Raw genomic sequence first — 18,975 nt, 5'->3', positions numbered from 1 at the left:
CTTATTACTCAGTTATATTGTTATTTCCTGAAAGTTATAGTGTTAGTGTGATACTTTTTAATGCCTATAACCTTTAAAAAAGTGTAAAATTTGTCTCACTTTCTAATCCCCCAGTAAAGACATTTTTAAAAATTTAAGAAAAAAATGTCTCACTTTTAAAGTGAGACTATGCAACATTTTCTCCTGTCAAATAAATAAGGATAATTATGTGTTTAAGATAATTCATAAAATATAAGAGAATTGTAAGCAGAAAAGAAAATTTCCTTCTCCAAATTATCACTCTAAAAATTTGTATTTAAAGCCTTAAAAATAAATGTGTTTCACAAGTAGAAAAGATTCAAGAAGAAAAAAGAATTTTTAGAACAATTATGTGCTTTACTATGGGTCACACAATGTGTATGACAAAGCAATTCAGCTTTGGTTTGGGCTCAGGTTTATAATATTGAAATGTTTAGATAAGGAAGGAAATAATCTGTTTTAGTAATTTACAGAAAATGGAAGTTTTCAAATTTAGTTTGTTATTAAATTAAACTAAAACATACTAGCCCCTACTAACACATATAAAAGAAATGGTCAGTGCCACTCTTCACACTACACTAATATTGCCTTTTGCATTTTTTCATTCCAAAATAATCTGGCTAAATTGTAAGTTTAACTATAGTCCCTATGATGGGCAAAATATAAAGCAGGTCATTCATTCATTTGGGGGAAACTGTATAATTCAAGAAAAAACAAGGGGGAAAAAGACAAGGATATAAGCTTTTCTTTTTTTAAGTAAATTATAAAAACAACAAAAGAAGGAATCCAAACCTAAATTTTTCTTAGGGTGCAAATAAAATAGTAATAAGATAATTTTTACTTGAAATCTACATGCAGATGAAATTTTCAAATGATTTAAATGTAGAATTAATCTATTAAAACATCAAATTGTTTGGTATTAATTTGATTTTTGCTATTAACAGCCAAGCTTTTTAAGACTAAAATTTCTAGAAGAGCATTCTTTATGTTTGCTTGCTTAAACCTTTACTCCTGGTGATAAAATTTATTTCATTATTTTTCTAGTTAATTGTTTCCCCTCAAAATATTTCAGAGTAGTTGGGGGGGAGGTGCTGCTATGATATTTTACATTTAAGTTTTTTAAATCATAGCATATGCTATGTCATTATTTTATCACCAAAGTATTCACATCTGACTGTTTTTGTTAAGCAAACCAGTTTTACAAAGGAATAGGACACAGCCTTTTAAAAACTGGTTGTTCCACTAAATAGAAATACAATTCCAATTGATTTCTGATTTTTATGGGATAATAATCTAGGGAGAGTTTTGTTCTACCCACCTCTCCATTAGATTATCAATTCTTTAAAATAATCTGTTGATCAGCATTTATTGGACAAATCCCTCAGTAGAATTTTATGATTTCTGTTCACATCTAAAATGTGTTGCTAAAGTGAGTATGTAACAAAAATTAAACTTACTTCTAAATTGCTTTGAAAAGAGGTTCAAGATCTTTTTCCCTATCTTCCTCTTCCACCCCGCCCCTCCCCCATACCTCCCCTTTCTCTCCCCCCTCCTTTTGTTCCTCCATTTTTCTTCCAGCTCCCGACACTGTCAATTCCTTTCCTTCCCCTACTTTACCTTTACCCTCTTATCAATTTTTCTCCTTTATTTGTTAGCTCTGTCCCCCCTTTTATGATTCTCTGACTCATCTACCTCTCAACCCATTTGTCCAGTCCCTCTTTGCAACCAATATACCTATCCAAACTTTCTATCTCCTTCACTCCTTCCCCCCTTTTTCCTCCCTCTTCCACTCTTACTGACTTGTTATCATCCAGACTGTTATTTCAGATGAAGTAAAAGGATATAGAGGTGTTTAAATTCTTTTATAAACCAATGAAAGAAAAACTTGTTACATTTTTTGAGAACCTCAGGGTAATTCAGACCCCAGGACCCCTTTATACTTTTATTCTCAGCATTGATTGCAACTAATGACCACTGGATACTTCTGCTTCTTTGTATCATTTTTCTGTGTCTTGTGTTGCTAATACCTCATTTTATTAACATTTTAAGTATCAAATCCTTGAGGGCAAAGACTACATAGCACCCAGGGAGGTGGAGACAGTACTGATAGCTGGAGATATATAAAAAATCTTTTTCAATCTTTCTATACTATCTGACAAGGCCAGTGTGATCAGATGAAACCCTGTGCTCAGCCTGCAGTGGTTTTTTCCTTTTCCTTTTTTTTTTTTTTTTTGTAAATACAATTTACCACACTCATCAGTTAAATAAATCAGATAGAGGTAAAAGCATTCATTGAAAAGGCTGATTAGTCTACATCAGAAACAGCAACAAAGCAGTACCTATGGACTTGTTCCCTGGTCTTAAGCCTGTGAAAATCTGGTGTCCAGTTCCCACTGATAAGCTTCCTCTGTCCTATATTTGGTCAAATAACCTGAGGTTTCTTCCCAACTCACTTCTGGTAACTCTTAACTGGCACATTCCTTTGTCATTCTTGTCTTTTTTGATGTCACACAGCCAGCATGACAATCTCAAGGGACAGCCCACATACATCTCCTGTCAAGAACTCTCTTTGGGTCTTCTTCCTAGGAATGGAGTTAGGACCCCATTACCATGTAATTATTTGTTATTTTGTATGTCATGCACAGCAAATATCTCACCTCAAGACAGCTTTCCATCTTAGTAATTCCCAGGATGACTGATACAAAACTCTTGCCCACAGTAGATGTTGGAATGAATAAATGAGTATCCTAGCTGTGTATCCTACACAGCTGTGAAGACTCCAGGTGAACTCAAAACAATTTTTATAACAAACTAAATTTAAAAATTAATTGTGCAGTAGTACAGCGGGTTAAGCACACGTGGCACAAAGCTCAAGGACTGGCATAAGCATCCTGGTTCGAGCCCCTGGCTCCCCACCTGCAGGGGAGTCACTTCACAGGCAGTGAAGCAGTTCTGCAGGTGTCTGTCTTTCTCTCCCCCTCTGTCTTCCCCTCCTCTCTCTAATTCTCTGTCCTATCCAACAACAATGACAACAAGAATAACTACAACAATAAAACAACAAGGGCAACAAAAGGGAATAAATAAATATTTTAAAAAATTAGTTGTGGAGGGTCTGGGGACATAGCATAGTGGTTATGCAAAAAAAAAAAAAAAAAAAACTTTCATGCCTGAGGCTCTGAGGTCCCAGGTTCAGTCCCCAGCCTCACCATAAGACAGAGCTGAACAGTGCTCTGGTATCTATCTATCTCATTAAAGTTAAATGAATAAAGCACAAAAAAATTAATTGGGGAGGAGGGTGACCAATGGTGGCTCACCCAGTTGAGTACATGTGTTGCCATGAGCAAAAACCCAGGTTCAAGCCCCCATGCGAAAGAAAAACAGTATAGCAATGCTGCTGGTATCCTGGTATTTCTTCTCTTTCTCTCTCTCTCTCTCTTTTTGCCCCCAGGGTTATTGCTGGGGCTCAGTGCCTGCACCATGAATCCATTGCTCCTGGAGGCCATTTTTCCCCCTTTTGTTGCCCTTGTTGTTGTAGCCTTATTGTGGTTATTATTGCTGTTGTTGATGTCGTTCATTGTTGGATAGGACAGAGAGAGAAATGGAGAGAGGAGGGGAAGACAGAGAGGGGGAGGGAAAGACAGACACCTGCAGACCTGCTTCACCGCCTGTGACTCCCCTGCAAGTGGGGAGCCGGGGGCTCCAACCAAGAACCTTACACCAGTCCTTGCACTTTGCACCACATGTGCTTAACCCGCTGCGCTACCACCCGACCCCCTCTCTTTCTCTTTCTTACTCTATTACTTTTTTCTTTTTCTTTTCTCTCCCCCCACTTTTTTTTTTTTTTACCAGAGCACTGTTCAGCTCTAGGTTATAGTGGTGTGGGGGATTGAACCTGGGACTCTGGGGTCTCAAACATGAGATTCTCTCTGTATAACCATTATGCTATCTACCTCCACTCTCTCTGTTACCCTCTATTTAAAAAAATGAAAAATAGGGGGCAGGTGGTGGTGCATCAGGTTGATCACACATGTTACAGTGCACAAGGACCCAGCTTCAAGTCCCCGATCCCCACCTGTAGGGGGAAAAATTCCTTAGTGGTGAAGCAGTGCTGCAGGTATCTCTCTGTCTCTCTCCCTCTCTCTTTATTTTTTTTTAAGTTTTTTTAAAATTTTATTTATTTATTTATTTATTTATTTATTTATTTATTTCCAGAACACTGCTCAGCTCTGGCTTATGGCAGTGTGGGGGATTGAACCTCAGGCATGAGAGTCTCTTTGCACATCATTATGCTATCAACCCCACTCATATTTTTATTTATTTGTTACTGGATAGAGACAGAAAGAAATTGAGAGAGAAGGGAGCCGGGCGGTAGTGCAGCGGGTTAAGCGCAGGTGGCGCTAAGCGCAAGGACCGGCATGAGGATGCCGGTTCGAGCCCCCGGCTCCCCACCTGCAGGGGAGTCGCTTCACAGGCGGTGAAGCAGGTCTGCAGGTGTCTGTCTTTCTCTCCCCCTCTCTGTCTTCCCCTCCTCTCTCCATTTCTCTCTGTCCTATCCAACAACGACGACATCAACTACAACAATAAAAAGACAACAAGGGCAACAAAAGGGAAGATAAATAAATTAAAATTACCAAAAAAAAAAAAAAAGAAATTGAGAGAGGAGAAGGAAGTAGAGATAGGGAAAGACACAGAAAGATACCTGCAGCCCTGCTTTACCCCTGTGAAGCTTTTCCCCTAGAGATGGAGACCAGGAGCCTGAACATAGGTTCAAGTCCTTGTGCACTGTAATGCATGTGCTTAACCAAGTGTGCTACCTCTTGGCCCCCTCTCTCCCTCTCTATTGCCATACTCCCTCTCAATTTCTGGCTATGTCTAGCCAATAAGTAAATAAAATAATAATTTTTTAAATAATAATATTTTTAAATGAAAAGTAAATTTTAAAAAATGCCAGGAACAGTGGGACCAGATGGTGGCAAACCCAGTTAAGCACACACAGTACAAAGTGCAGGGACCCACACAAGGATCTGTGTCTGAGCCATGCTTCTCACCTGTAGAGAGGCTACTTCATGAGCCTTGAGGCAGGTCTGCAGGTGTCTCTCTGTCTCTCTCCCTCTCTATCTACCCCTCCCAATTTCTCTCTGTCCTAATAAAATGGGAAAAAATGGCCATCAGGAGCAGTGGACTTGTAGTGTTGTCACCGAGCCACAGTGATAACCCTGGAAGCACAAACAAACTGCCAGGAAGTTGCCTGGGAGGTGGCGCTGTAGATAAAGCATTGAATTCTCAACCATGAGATCCTGAGTTCAATCCCTGGCAGCACAGGTACCAGAGTGATATCCTGGTTCTTTCTCATCCTATCCTTTTCATGAATAAATAAATAAATTCTAAAAGAGAAAGAAAGCTATAAAAATTTAAATAATTCATCCCAGAATATGTTCACAAGCCAAACAGGGGACATAATTTTGGATCATCTGCTATTCCAATATTTGTTGCCATCAGAAATTCTAGTTCCATTGGGCCAGATGGTAGCGCACCTGGTTGCACACACGTTATAGTGCACAAGGACCCAGGTGCAAGCCCCCGTCCCCACCTGCAGAGGGAAAACTTCACAAGTAGTGAAGCAGTGCTGCAGGTGTCTCTCTGTCTCTCTCCCTCTCTATCACCCCCTTTCCCTCTCAATTTCTGACTATCTCTATCCAACAGATAAAGATTTTTTTAAAAAAAGATAAATTCTACTTCTGGGGAGTCAGGCGGTAGTGCAGCGGGTTAAACACACGTGGAGCAAAGCGCAAGGACCAGCGTAGGAATCCGAGTTCAAGCCCCCGGCTCCCCACCTGCAGGGAGGTCGCTTAGATCCTGCAGTCCCTCTCCTGGGGATATATCCTAAGGAACCCAATACACCCATCCAAAAAGATCTGTGTGCACATATGTTCTTGGCAGCACAATTTGTAATAGCCAAAACATGGAAGCAACCCAGGTGTCCAACAACAGATGAGTGGCTGAGCAAGTTGTGATATATATACACAGTGGAATACTACTCAGCTATCAAAAATGGTGGCTTCAACGTTTTCAGCCGATCTTGGATGGACCTTGAAAAATTCATGTTAAGTGAAATAAGTCAGAAACAGAAGGATGAAAATGGGATGATCTTGCTTTCAGGCAGAAGTTGAAAAACAAGTTCAGAAGAGAAAACACAAGTAGAACCTGAACTGGAATTGGCATTTTGCACCAAAATAAAAGACTCTGGGGTGGGTGGGTGGGAGAATACAGGTCCAAGAAGGATGACAGAGGTCCTAGTGAGGGGTGTATTGTTATATGGAAAACTTAGAAATGTTATGCATGTACAAAATTTTGTATTTACTGTTGAATTCCCCAATAAAGAAATTAAAATTAAAAATAAATAAATATTTGCTTTACTGCCAATAAGGTTATTCTTGGGGCTCAGTGCCTAGACTGACAAATCCACAACCACTCCCAGAAGCCATCTCCCTCTTTTTATTTTTATTTTTTTTTATGTGATAGTACAGAGATAAATAGAGAGCTGAGTGGAGATAAAGCCACCCCCATTTTATTATTAATTAATTAGTTAATTAATTAATTATTTTTCCAGAGCACTGCTCAGCTCTGTCTTAAGGTGGTACAGGGGATTGAACATGGGACTTTGTAGACTCCGGTGTGAGAGTTTTTTTGCATAACCATTATGCTATCTACCCCTGCCCCTGAGAATCTTGTTTTTATACCATCACTAAAAGGGAAATGAATCTGGAAAAACTGGAGGAAGACAGGCATTATTTCCCTTACCTGAGAGAGAAGAAGAGGAAAAAAAGGACACTTAGAAGTAGTAATAGGTATAGATGTGACTTAGAAAGGAAGGAAGTGGGAGGAACGTAACAAAAGTGGGCAAAAAGTCGATATAGGTATAGATACAGATAGTTATAGAATTAAAGTCAACCCAGGAGTCAAGCGGTAGCGCAGTGGGTTAAGTTCATTTGGCACAAAGCTCGAGGACCGGCTCCCCACCTGCCGGGGGGGGGGCACTTCACATGCAGTGAAGCAGGTCTACAGGTGTCTATCTTTCTCTCCCCCCTCTGTCTTCCCCTACTCTCTCCATTTCTCTCTGACATCGATAAAAACAATAATAACGGGAGCTGGGCTGTAGTAGCATAGTGGGTTAAGCGCAGGTGGTGCAACAACAACAATGACAACAATAATAACTACAACAATAAAACAACAAGAGCAACAAAAGGGAATAAATATTTTTTCTTTTTTTTAAATATTTATTTATTTATTTATTTTCCCTTTTGTTGCCCTTGTTGGGGAATAAATATTTTTTAAAAACAATAATAACTACAACAACAATAAAAAAAACCCAAGGGCAACAAAAGGGAAAATAAATAAGTAATAAATAAAATATTTTTAAAAAGAAAATAAATAAAGTCAATCCATATCTGCAACCTTGGGAGAACTACTGCAGTTTACAGTAAAGGGGATAAGGACAGAGAATTCTGGTAGTGGCAACGTTATGGTATTATACACCTATTATCTTATAATTTTGTAAATCGATATTAAAATCACTAATAAAAAATAATGGTGGTGGCACACCCGTTGAGCACACATGCTACAGTGCACAAGGACCCAGGTTTGAGGCCCCCAGTTCCCACCTCAGGGGGAAAGTTTTTTGAAGGGAGAAGCAGTATTATAGTCATCTCTTTGTATCTCTCCTTCTCTCTCGCTCTTTCTCTCTTTTTTGTTTGTTTTTTTGTTACCAAAGTACTGTTTAGTTCTGGCTTATGGTGTAGTGGATTGTTGAACCTAGCACTTTGGAGCCTCAGGCATGAGAGTCTGTTTGCATAACCATTATGCTCTCTACCTTTCTCTCTCTTAAATATTATTTAATTTTTTCTATTTATTTATTTATTGGGTAGAGACAGAGATAAATTAAGAGGAACAGAGAGACAGAGAGGCAGAGAGACACCTTGTTTCACCACTTGTGAAGCTTTCCCCCTACAGGTGGGGACTAGGGCTTGAACCCAGGTCCTTCAGCATTATAACGTGCACTCAACCAGGTGCACCACCACCAGGCCCCTCTCTCCTTCTCTATCACCCCTTTCCCTCTCTGTTTCTAGATCTCTCTCTCTCTCTCTTTTAAGATTTAATTTATTAATGAGAAAGATGGGAGGAGAGAGAGAAAGAACCAAGCATCATTCTGGTACATGTGCTGCCAGGGATTGAACTCCAGACTTCATCCTTTAGAGTCCAAAGCTTTATCCACTGCACCATCTCCCGGACCACTCTAGTTGTCTCTATCCAATAAATAAATAAAGATAATAAGAATTTTAAAATTGGCCCAGTGGATAAAGCCTTGAATTCTCAAACATGAAATCCCAAGTTTGATTCCAGCCATCACATGTGTCAAAGTGATCTGGTTCTCTATCTTCTCCTCCACTATCTCTCATAAGTAAGTAAATCTTTTTAAAAATATTATTATTGTTTATTTTTTAAATATTTATTCCCTTTTGTTGCCCTTGTTGTTTTATTGTTGTTGTAGCTATTACTGTTGTTGTTATCGATGTCGTCATTGTTGGATAGGACAGAGAGAAATGGAGAGAGGAGGGGAAGACAGAGAGGGGGAGAGAAAGACAGACACCTGCAGACCTGCTTCATCGCCTGTGAAGGGACTCCCCTGCAGGTGAGGAGCCCAGGGCTGGAGCCGGGATCCTTGCCGGCCCTTGTGCTTTGCGGCACCTGTGCTTAACCCGCTGCACTACCACCCAACTCCCAGGAAATCTTTTTTTTTTAATAAATGGCTTGGGTAGTGGTCTGGGAGGTGGCACAGTGGATAAAACACTGGACTTTCAAGCATGAGGTCCTGAGTTCAATCCCCAACAGCACATGTACCAGAGTGATGTCTGATTATTTCTCTCTCTCTCTTCCTGTCTCATAAATAAATAAATAAACAAATACATAAAATCTTTTTTTAAAAAATGGTGGGAGTAGGGGGCCGGGTGGTGGCGCACCTGGTTGAGCAAGTGTATTACAATGAGCAAGGACCCGAGTTCAAACCCACGGCTCTCACCTGCAGGAGGAAAGCTTTACAAATGGTAAAGCAGGGCTGCAGGTGTCTCTCTGTCTCTCTCCCTATCACCCCCTCCCTCTTGATTGCTGTCTGTCTCTATCCAATAAATAAAGATAATGGTAACTTAAAAATATTTTTTTTTTAACGGCAGGAGTCGGGCAGTAGCACAGCGGGTTCAGCGCACGTGGCACAAAGGGCAAGGATTGGCTAACGATCCCGGTTCAAGCCCGGACTCTCTACACACAGGGGACTCACTTCACAGGCCATGAAACAGGTTTGCAGGTATCTATCTTTCTTTCCCCCTCTTTCTTCTCCTCCTCTCTCCATTTCTCTCTGTCCTGTCTAACAACAATGACATCAAAAACGACAATAATAACTACAACAATGATCAAAAACAGTGATCCGGGAGGTGGCACAGTGAGTAAAGAATTGGACTCTCTAGCATGAGGTCCTGAGTTTAATCCACTGCCGCACATGTACCAGAGTGATGTCTGGTTCTTTCTCTCTCTCCTCCTAGCTTTCTCATGAATAAATAAATAAAATTTAAAAAAGAAAAAAATGGTTTGGATAGTGAGCTGCTTTGCCATGTGCTACCCTGATCTGTGTCTGGTCCCACTGCATTGGAGGAAGCTTCAGTGCTGTAGTCTCCACCCACCCTTCTTCTCCTCCTCTTTGTCTTTGTCCTTCTATATACCTGAAAAAGTCATCCTGGGGGCAGTGAAGAGATGATTTAAAAAATAAAATTGGTTCGAGAGTTGGGTGGTAGTGCAGTGGGTTAGGCATACTTGACACAAAGCGCAAGGACCAGGGTAAGGATCCCGGATCAAGCCCCTGGCTCCCCACCTGAAGGGGGGTCGCTTCACAAGCAGTGAAGCAAGTCTGCAGGTGTCTGTCTTTCTCTCCTCCTCTCTGTCTTCCCATCCTCTCTCCATTTCTGTCTGTCCTATCTAACAACGATGACATCAATAAAAAATAATAATAATAACCTAAAAAAAAAGGAGGGCAACAAAAGGGAATAAATAAAATAAATAAATAAATAAAATTAAAAACCCAAGGGCAACAAAAGGGAAACTAAATAAATAAAAATATTTAATTTAAAAATAAATTAGTGGGAGTTGGGCGGTAGCGCAGTGGGTTAAGTGCACATGGCATGAAGCGCAAGGACCAGTCTAAGGATCCCGGTTTGAGCCCCCAGCTCCCCACCTAAAGGGGAATCACTTCATAGGTGGTGAAGCAGGTCTGCAGGTGTCTTTCTCTCCCCCTCTCTGTCTTCCCCTCCTCTCTACATTTCTCTCTGTCCTATCCAACAACAAGGACATCAATAACAACAACAATAATAACTACTACAACAATAAAACAACAAGGGCAACAAAAGGGAAAATAAATAAGTAAACTAGTGGTCTGGGAGGTGGCACAGTGATAAAGCTTTGGACTTTCAAGCTTGAGGTCCTAAGTTCGATCCCTGGCAGCACATGTGCCAGAGTGATATCTGGTTCTTTCTCTCCTCCTATCTGTCTCATTAATAAATAAATAAAATCTTTTTAAAAAGCTATTTAAAATAAAGTAATTAATTTAATTTAATTGGTTCGGTGGAACTATATATGTCAAAGCAAAAGCCTCTCCATGGGCCTCTCCAGGACCATGCTCTCATTATAAGGCAGCAATGCTAGGGACTGCCCACTCTCCAAAGGGAGGTTGGGTCAGCCTACTCTGCACTTGAGGAAAACTGGTCCAGAAATGAGTGCAGCCTAGAATGTTCTCTGCTGTGACCATGGAATGCAAGCTCAGGCCAACAAGGACTCAAGAGGTTATACAGGCTCCTGTGCTAAATATACATGGGCCCTTGGTCAAATTCTTCTAGCGTTTGCCCTTCTTCCGTAGCCAGTCAACAGCGTTAGGTTGAGCCTGATGTAAAGTTTCGAGACCTCCTTTGAATCTGGAGAGGTGGCAGTTGTTGACTATGTGGGTCATAGTCTGTCTGGAGCCGCAGGGGCAATTTGGGTCGTCTCGGGCTCCCCAGCGATGGAACATAGCGGCGCACCGGCCATGGCCTGTTCGATAGCCATTGAGGAGGGCCCAATCATAACGTGCTAGGTCAAAGCCGGGTTGACGCTTGCAGGGGTCTGTGATGAGGTGTTTGTTCTTTACCTCAGCTGACTGCCAACTCTGTTTCCAAGAGACTGGAACAGAGAAGTTCAGTGTAGGCATAGGGGACCAGACTGGGTGACGAGACGTCAAGCGTTGGACAGGGTGGGCAAAGATATCCGCGTATATTGGCAGGTCCGGTCGAGCGTAGACGTGGGAAATGAACTTAGATGATGCCGCATCCCGACGAATATCTGGCGGGGCGATGTTGCTAAGAACTGGCAGCCATGGAACCGGGGTAGAACGGATAGTTCCAGAAATTATCCTCATGGAGGAATATAATTTGGAATCGACCAAGTGGACATGGGGGCTACGGAACCATACTGGGGCACAGTATTCTGCAGTGGAATAGCATAATGCCAGAGATGATGATCGTAGATATGTTAAACAGTTAACTGTATTTATATACTTTTCTCAAGTTTGGGAGATACTCTGCCCTACTTCAGCTTTCTAGCCCTATTCTAAACTCTGGCACCATCTTCCCAAACAATACTTTTATACTTCCATGTTAACTATCAAGTTCAGGAAAAAATTACTAAAGTAATGGGCCCCATGGAACATACCAAAAATAGATTTTCTACCTTCTTCACACCTGAAGACCGCTAATTTCATCTGTTCTGTTACTACCTTTTGGTTCCTGTTTATTAAACAAATTGTCCTGCTTTATATCTTTTTTTAATCTTTATTTATTTATTCCCTGTTGTTGCCCTTGTTTTATTGTTGTTGTTATTGATGCCATTGTTAGATAGGACAGAGAGAAATGAGAGAGGAAGGGAAGACAGAGAGGGGGAGAGAAAGATATAGACACCTGCCAACCTGCTTCACTGCCTGTGAAGCGACTCCCCTTTAGGTGGGGATCTGGGGGCTCAAACCGGGATCCTCATGACGGTCCTTGCACTTTGTGCCACCTGCGCTTAACCCACAGTGCTACCGCCTGATTCCCATCTTTTTTTAAAAATATTTTATTTATTTATTTATGAGAAAGATATGAGGAGAGAGAAAGAACCAGACATCACTCTGGCACACGTGCTGCTGGGGATCAAACTAGAGACCTTATGCTTGAGAGTCCAAATCTTTACCTTTGCACCACCTCCGGGACCACCCCACTTTATATCTTATCACCTTTCAGCCACCAAGTTGCAGATGCTACTACAATTCCAACCTGACTGCTTTGGGCAGATGGCCTCACCAATGTGTCCCAAATCTCGCCTTTCCATAGCCCTGCCCCAGCAGGGAAAGAGAAACAGGCTGGGGGTATGGATCCACCCGCAAATTTCCATGTCTGGTAGAGAAGCTATTACAGAAGTCAGAACTTCCACTGTCTGCACTTGAAAAAGAATTTTGGTTCATACTCCCATAGAGAGATAAAGAATAGGGAAGCTCCCAGGCTGGGTAGTGGCACACCTGGTTAAGCATACATGTTACAATGCACAAGGGCTTGGGTTCAAGCCCCCAGTTCCCACCTGCAGGGGGAAATCTTCACGAGAGTGGTGAAGCAGTGTTGCAGGTGTCTGTCTCTCAGTCTTTATTATCCCCTCCTCTCTCAGTTTCTGGCTGTATTTATCCAATAAATAAAAGAAGTAAAGATAAGTGACCTCGGAGGTAGCACAGTGGATAAAGCACTGGACTCTCAAGCATGAGGTCCCGAGTTTAGTCACCGGCAGCACATGTGCCAGAGTGAAGTCTGGTTCTTTCTCTCTCTCCTCTCTTTAACATTAATAAATAAATAAATAAATAAATAAATAAAATCTTTAAAAAAATAAGTAAAGATAAATAAAAAATTTAAGAGACTAGGGAAGCTTCCAATGGAGGGGATGAGATGAAGATCTCTGGTAGTGGGAACTATGTGGAATTATACCATTATCTTACAATCTTATAAATCATTATTAAATCACATGGTCTGGGAGGTGGCACAGTGGATAAAGTGCTTATGCATGAGGTCCTGAGTTCAAGCCCCCGCAGCACATGTACCAGAGTGATGTCTGGTTCTTTCTCTCTCCTCCTATCTTTCTCATTAATAAATAAATAAAATCTTTTAAAATATATAAATGAGTTAAATATTTTATTTATTTATTCCCTTTTGTTGCCCTTGTTTTATTGTTGTAGTTATTACTGTTATCGTTGTTGTTGGATAGGACAGAGAGAAATGGAGAGAGGAGGGGAAGACAGAGAGGGGGAGAGAAAGATAGACACCTGCAGACCTGCTTCACCGCTTGTGAAGCGACTCCCCTGCAGGTGGGGAGCCGGGCCTGGAACCTGGATCCTTAGGCCAGTCCTTGTGCTTTTCGCCACCTGTGCTTAACCTGCTGCGCTACAGTCCAACTCCCCATAAATTAAATATTTTTTAAAAAGCATTATTCAATCACTAATAAAATTTTTTTTAATTGGCCCAGGAAGGCAATTCAGTGGCAGCACTATGCATATGAAGGGTCCTTGGTTCATTTTTAGATAGGTAGATAGGCAGACAGACAGATTTAAAAAGTAAGCATTTGGGGGCTGGGTGGTAGTGCAGCGCGTCAAGGCCACATGACGCAAAGCGCAAGGACCAGCGTAAGGATGTGGGTTACAGCCCCCGGCTCCCCACCTGCAGGGAGGTTGCTTCATAAGTGGTGAAGCAGGTCTGCAGGTGTCTATCTTTCTCTCCCCCTTCTGTCTTCCCTTCCTCTTTCGATTTATCTCTGTCCTATACAACAACGATGACAACAATAACAACAACAATAATAACAACAACGATAAACAACAAGGGCAACAAAAGGGAAAAAATGATCTCCAGGGGCAATGGATTTGTAGTGCAGGCACTGAGCCCCAGCAATAACCCTGGAGGCAAAACAAAAAAACAAACAAACACCAGCATTTATGAGGATGGAAACAAATGTTGCATGATAAAGCTCCTTTAAAATAATGACAATGTCTATTCATGTTCCAGTACCAAGCAGTTTTGATGACAACGGCCCTATAATACAGTTTGAGATCTGGGAGTGTGATGCCTCCGGTTCTGTTCTTTTTTCTCAAGATTGTTTTGGCAATTCTAGGTCTTTTCTGGTTCCAGATAAACATTTGTAGAATTTGTTCTATTCTCCTAAAAAATGTGCTTGGGATCTTGATGGGGATAGCATTAAATTTGTAGATGGCTCTGGGTAGTATATTCATTTTGATGATGTTAATTCTTCCTACCCATGTCCAAGAAGGATTCAGAGGACCTAGTGGGGGTTGTATTGTTATATGGGAAACTGGGGAATATTATACATGTACAAACTATTGTACTTACTGTTGAATGTAAAACATTAATTCCCCAATTAAAAAAAAAAAAGAAAAAAAATAATAATGACAATGGAGTAAGGGAATTATTGCACCAGACTTTCATGTCTGAGACACAGAGGTCTCAGGTTCAGCTCCTAGCACCAAAATATACCAGAGCTGAGGAGTGCTCTGATCTCTCTATGTATCTCTCTGTCTCTCACAAAAATAAATTAATAGTTTTAAAAATACTTTATTCATTTTTCTTAATCAGAGAAAGAGATAGTGAGATCTGAGTACTGTTCAGCTCTGGCTTATGGCGGTCCTGGGGATTGAAGCTGGGGCCTTAGGCAAGAAAGTCTTTTGCATTATCTATTATATTATCTCCCAAACTGCAAATAAATACATATTTAAAAACCAATTTTTAATCTTTATTTGTTTATTGTATAGGAATAGCCAGAAATTGGGAGTTGGGCTGTAGCACAGCGGGTTAAGCGCACGTGGTGCAAAGCGCAAGGACCAGCGTAAGGATCTGGGTTCAAGGCCCCCCCCCACCTGCAGGGGAGTCGCTTCACAGGCTGTGAAGCAGGTCTGCAGGTGTCTGTCTTTCTCTCCCCCTCTCTGTCTTCTCCTCCTCTCGCCATTTCTCTCTGTCCTATCCAACAACGACGACATCAATAACTACAACAATAAAACAACAAGGACAGCAAGGAATAAATAAATAAATAAATAAATAAATAAATAAATAAATAAATAAATTTGGTTGTCAAACTCTAAACTGGCTTCTAAGGTTTCCTGCCTCCTGGTATTCACAGCTTGCCACATTGTACGTGGGCTGCTCTGTGTGACCCAGTGCATATAAGTGAAGCAACAGTAAGTTATTTTTGGATGTAGGTAGTTTGCTTTTGGATGTAGGTGGTTTGCTTTTTTTTTTCCCCAGTCAGGATTATTCAGGGGGTTGGTGCTTACATGACTCCTCCACTGCAAGTGGCCACTTTTTTTTCTTTCTTCTTTTTCACTTGATAGAGTCAGAGAGAGAGACAGAGAGAGAGAGAGGGAAAGGGATAGAAGAGAGGGACACCTACAACACTGTTCTACTGCTTAGACAACGTCTCCTCTGAAGATGGGGACTGAGGGCTTGAGCTTGGGTCCTTGTGCATGGTAATGTGTGCTCTCTACCGGGTGTACTACCACCCAACTCCTGGATTTAATTAGTTTGTTGTTATTACTGTTTGTTTGTTTTTCCACAAGGGTTACTGTTAGGGCTTGAGTGCCTGCATAAAAATTCCACTACTGTGATCCAGGAGGTGGCTCAGTGGCTAAGGAACTAGACTCTCAAGCATGAGGTCCTGAGTTCAATCCCCGGCAGCACATGTACCAGAGTGATGTCTGGCTCTACTCCTATCTTTCTCATTAATAAATAAATAAAATCTAAAAAAAAAAAATTTCACTACTGGGAGGGGTGGTAGCACAGTGTGTTAAGTTTAAGTGCACGTGGCAGAAAGCACACGGACTAGCGAAAGGATCCTGGTTCGAGCTCCCGGCTCCCCACCTGCAGGGGAGTTGCTTAACAAGCGGTGAAGCAGGTCTGCAGGTGTCTGTCTTTCTCTTCCCCTCTCTGTCTTCCCCTCCTCTCTCCATCTGTCCTATCCAACAACAACAACATCAATAACCACAACAATGTTAAACAACAAGGGCAACAAAAGGGAAAATAAATAAATATTTTTTTAAATCTTAAAAAAAATATTTCTTTATTCATGAGAAAGATAGGAAGAGAGAGAAGGAACCAGATATCACTTTGGTACATGTGCTACCAGAGATTGAATTCAGGACCTCATAATTGAGAATCCAATGCTATATCCAACCCACTGTGCCACCTCTTGGACCACTGGATTTATATTTTAAAGCACATCTGTTTTCATCTTGAGCATGTGCTCTTGCTCTAGAGGATGAATCCATGCAGAAAGCAGCCTTCCTGGTGAAAAACCAGAAGTCACAGTAGTGATCTTAGAAAGTGGCCTACAAGAGCCAGAAAATGGTTTCACCATGTAGAGCACACGTCACCACACCCTAGGGCCCAGGTATGAGCCCTGGATCTTCACAAAGAATCTCCCTTAAGTACTGCTTTGGTATTTCTTCTCTTTTCTACTTTTTTTTTCCTCCAGGGTTATTACAAGGGCTTGGTGCCAACACTAGGTACCCACTGTTCCTGGAAGCAATTTTTTTCATATTTATTTATTTATTTATGATTGGATAGAGACAGAGAAAAATTAAGAGGGGGAGGTAGAGAGGGAAAGAGACAGAGAGACACCTGCAGCCCTGCTTCACCACTCATGAAACTTCCCCCTGCAGGTGGAGACCAGGTGTTGGGCATTATGCCAGCTCCCCCCTGCTCCATGCTGCATTGCTTGATGCTGTGGTCTATTTACTTAATCATTGTTTTGCCTGAGACCCACTCTGCCCGCAGGGCATTGGTTTAATCCCCACTGGTTAGATGAAAGCTTGCTACCTTGGAGCTCTTTCCTTCTCTCCACCACCTCTCCTAGGCATTTTCTTTTCAGACCTGCCACTTCCGTTTAAAAAGATATTAAGGTATTTTCTCTGATCAATAAAGGCATTGCATTGCGTTCCCGCTCAGCCACAAGTTCCTGGTTCCTCTCCTGCGACGCTGAGTAAGCAGCAACCCAGGTTGGCTCCGGTCGAGTTCTCTCCCCTGCTACGCGTAACCCAACAACCAGGGGCTTGGACCTGGGTCCTTATGTACTATAATGTGTGTGCTTAACCAGGTGTGCCACCACCTGTCCCCCCTTCTCCCCTCTCTCTTTATTTTATTGGATAGGATAGAGAGAAATTGAGAAAGGAAAGGAAGTTAGAGAGGGAGAGAAAAAGACACCTGCAGACCTGTTTCACCACTTGTGAAGCGACCCTTTGCAGTTGGGGAGCCCGGCCAGCTCAAACCGGGATTCCACAGCAGGTCCTTGCACTTAGTACTATGTGCATTTAATCTGGTGAACCACAACCCAGCCCCAGGTATTTCTTCTTCTGTATCTTTCTCTGCCTCTCACCCTCTGCTCAAGGAAAAGAAAAATGAAAATGGACACTGAATGGTGAAATGTAGAGGCAACAAACCCTAAAGGTAAAAAAGAAGAAGAAAAAGAAAATTATATAAATTCTTTTTTTTTTTTTTTGCAGTTTGGTTGTTTCCAAACTCCTGAGAAACTCTGGGTCACAACCTTCCAGCTAAGCTACTGTCTGATCCTTAAGAAGCTGTGGGATAGACTAGAACAAATGTTACTTGTATTAAGCTAATGTTTGGAATGAATAGTTGCAAAAAATAAGAAATGACTCAAAATATGAAGTAACACATTTATCTTCCAAGTACATATATATCCCAGATCAATTCTTCCAGGTAGGAACTTTTTTTTTTTTTTTTTTAGCAGAGCACTGGTCAGCTCTGGGTTACCATGGTGCAGGGAACTGAACCTGGGACTTTAGAACCTCATGCATGAGAATGTTTTTGCATGACCATTATGCTCAGGAATTGTCATTTTACAGAAAGAACACATTACTTTAAATCACCCTACTATCAGCAATGGTTACTCTGTTGGCAAAGTCCTTATCAAATTGTGTGTGTGCATGTGTGTGGGGGGGTGGGGTGGGGGGATGGGTGTGGGTGTGTGTTTCTGGCTTATGGTGGTGCTGGGGACTTAACCTGAATGAGACATTGGAAGTCTCCGGAATAGCAAGTATATGCTAACAAGTATAGTATCTCCCAGACCCCACTTGCCTATCTCTAAATGGGAGAGTGGTGTGGGGGGGTGTAAGACAACAAAACATGTCCTGCCTACCTCTACCAGAGCTGAGGATTGCTCTGGTTAAAAATAAAAATAGGGTGGGGAGTCTGGCAGTAGTGCATTGGGTTAAGCGCACGTAGCATGACGCGCAAGGAAGGGCATAAGGATTCAGGTTCAAGCACCCGGCTCCCCACCTGCAGGACAGTCACTTCACAGTGACTGCAGGTGTCTGTCTCTCCCCTTTTCTGTCTCCCCCTTCACTCTGTCCTATCTAACAATGGCAACATCAATAACAACAATAATAACCACCACAACAATAAAAAACAACAATGGCAACAAAAGGGAAAATAAACATAAAAAAATTTTAAATAGGGTGGGGGTACAGCATAATGGTGATACAAAGAGACTTTTATGCCTGAGGCTCTCAAGTCCCAGGTTCAGTCCCCCATACCGCCATAAGTCAGAGCTGAGCAGTGCTCTGGCCAAAAAAAAAAAAAAAAAAAATCAATTAATTAAAATAAATAAAAAATAAAGGGGCCAGGCGGTGGTGCACCCAATTGAGTGCACATGTGGCCATGTACAAAGACCTGAGTTCAAGCCCTAGGTCCCCATCTGCAGGGGGGATGCTTCATGAGTGATGAAGCAGTGGGCAGGTGTTTCTCTTTCCCTCTCTATCTCCTTTTCCCCCTCTCAATTTCTTCTGTC

Source organism: Erinaceus europaeus, chromosome 12 (assembly GCF_950295315.1).
Source record: "Erinaceus europaeus chromosome 12, mEriEur2.1, whole genome shotgun sequence".
Classification (NCBI taxonomy): Eukaryota; Metazoa; Chordata; class Mammalia; order Eulipotyphla; family Erinaceidae; genus Erinaceus; species Erinaceus europaeus.
The sequence above is the reverse complement of the archived record's forward strand: the minus strand, read 5'-3'. Positions refer to the sequence as shown.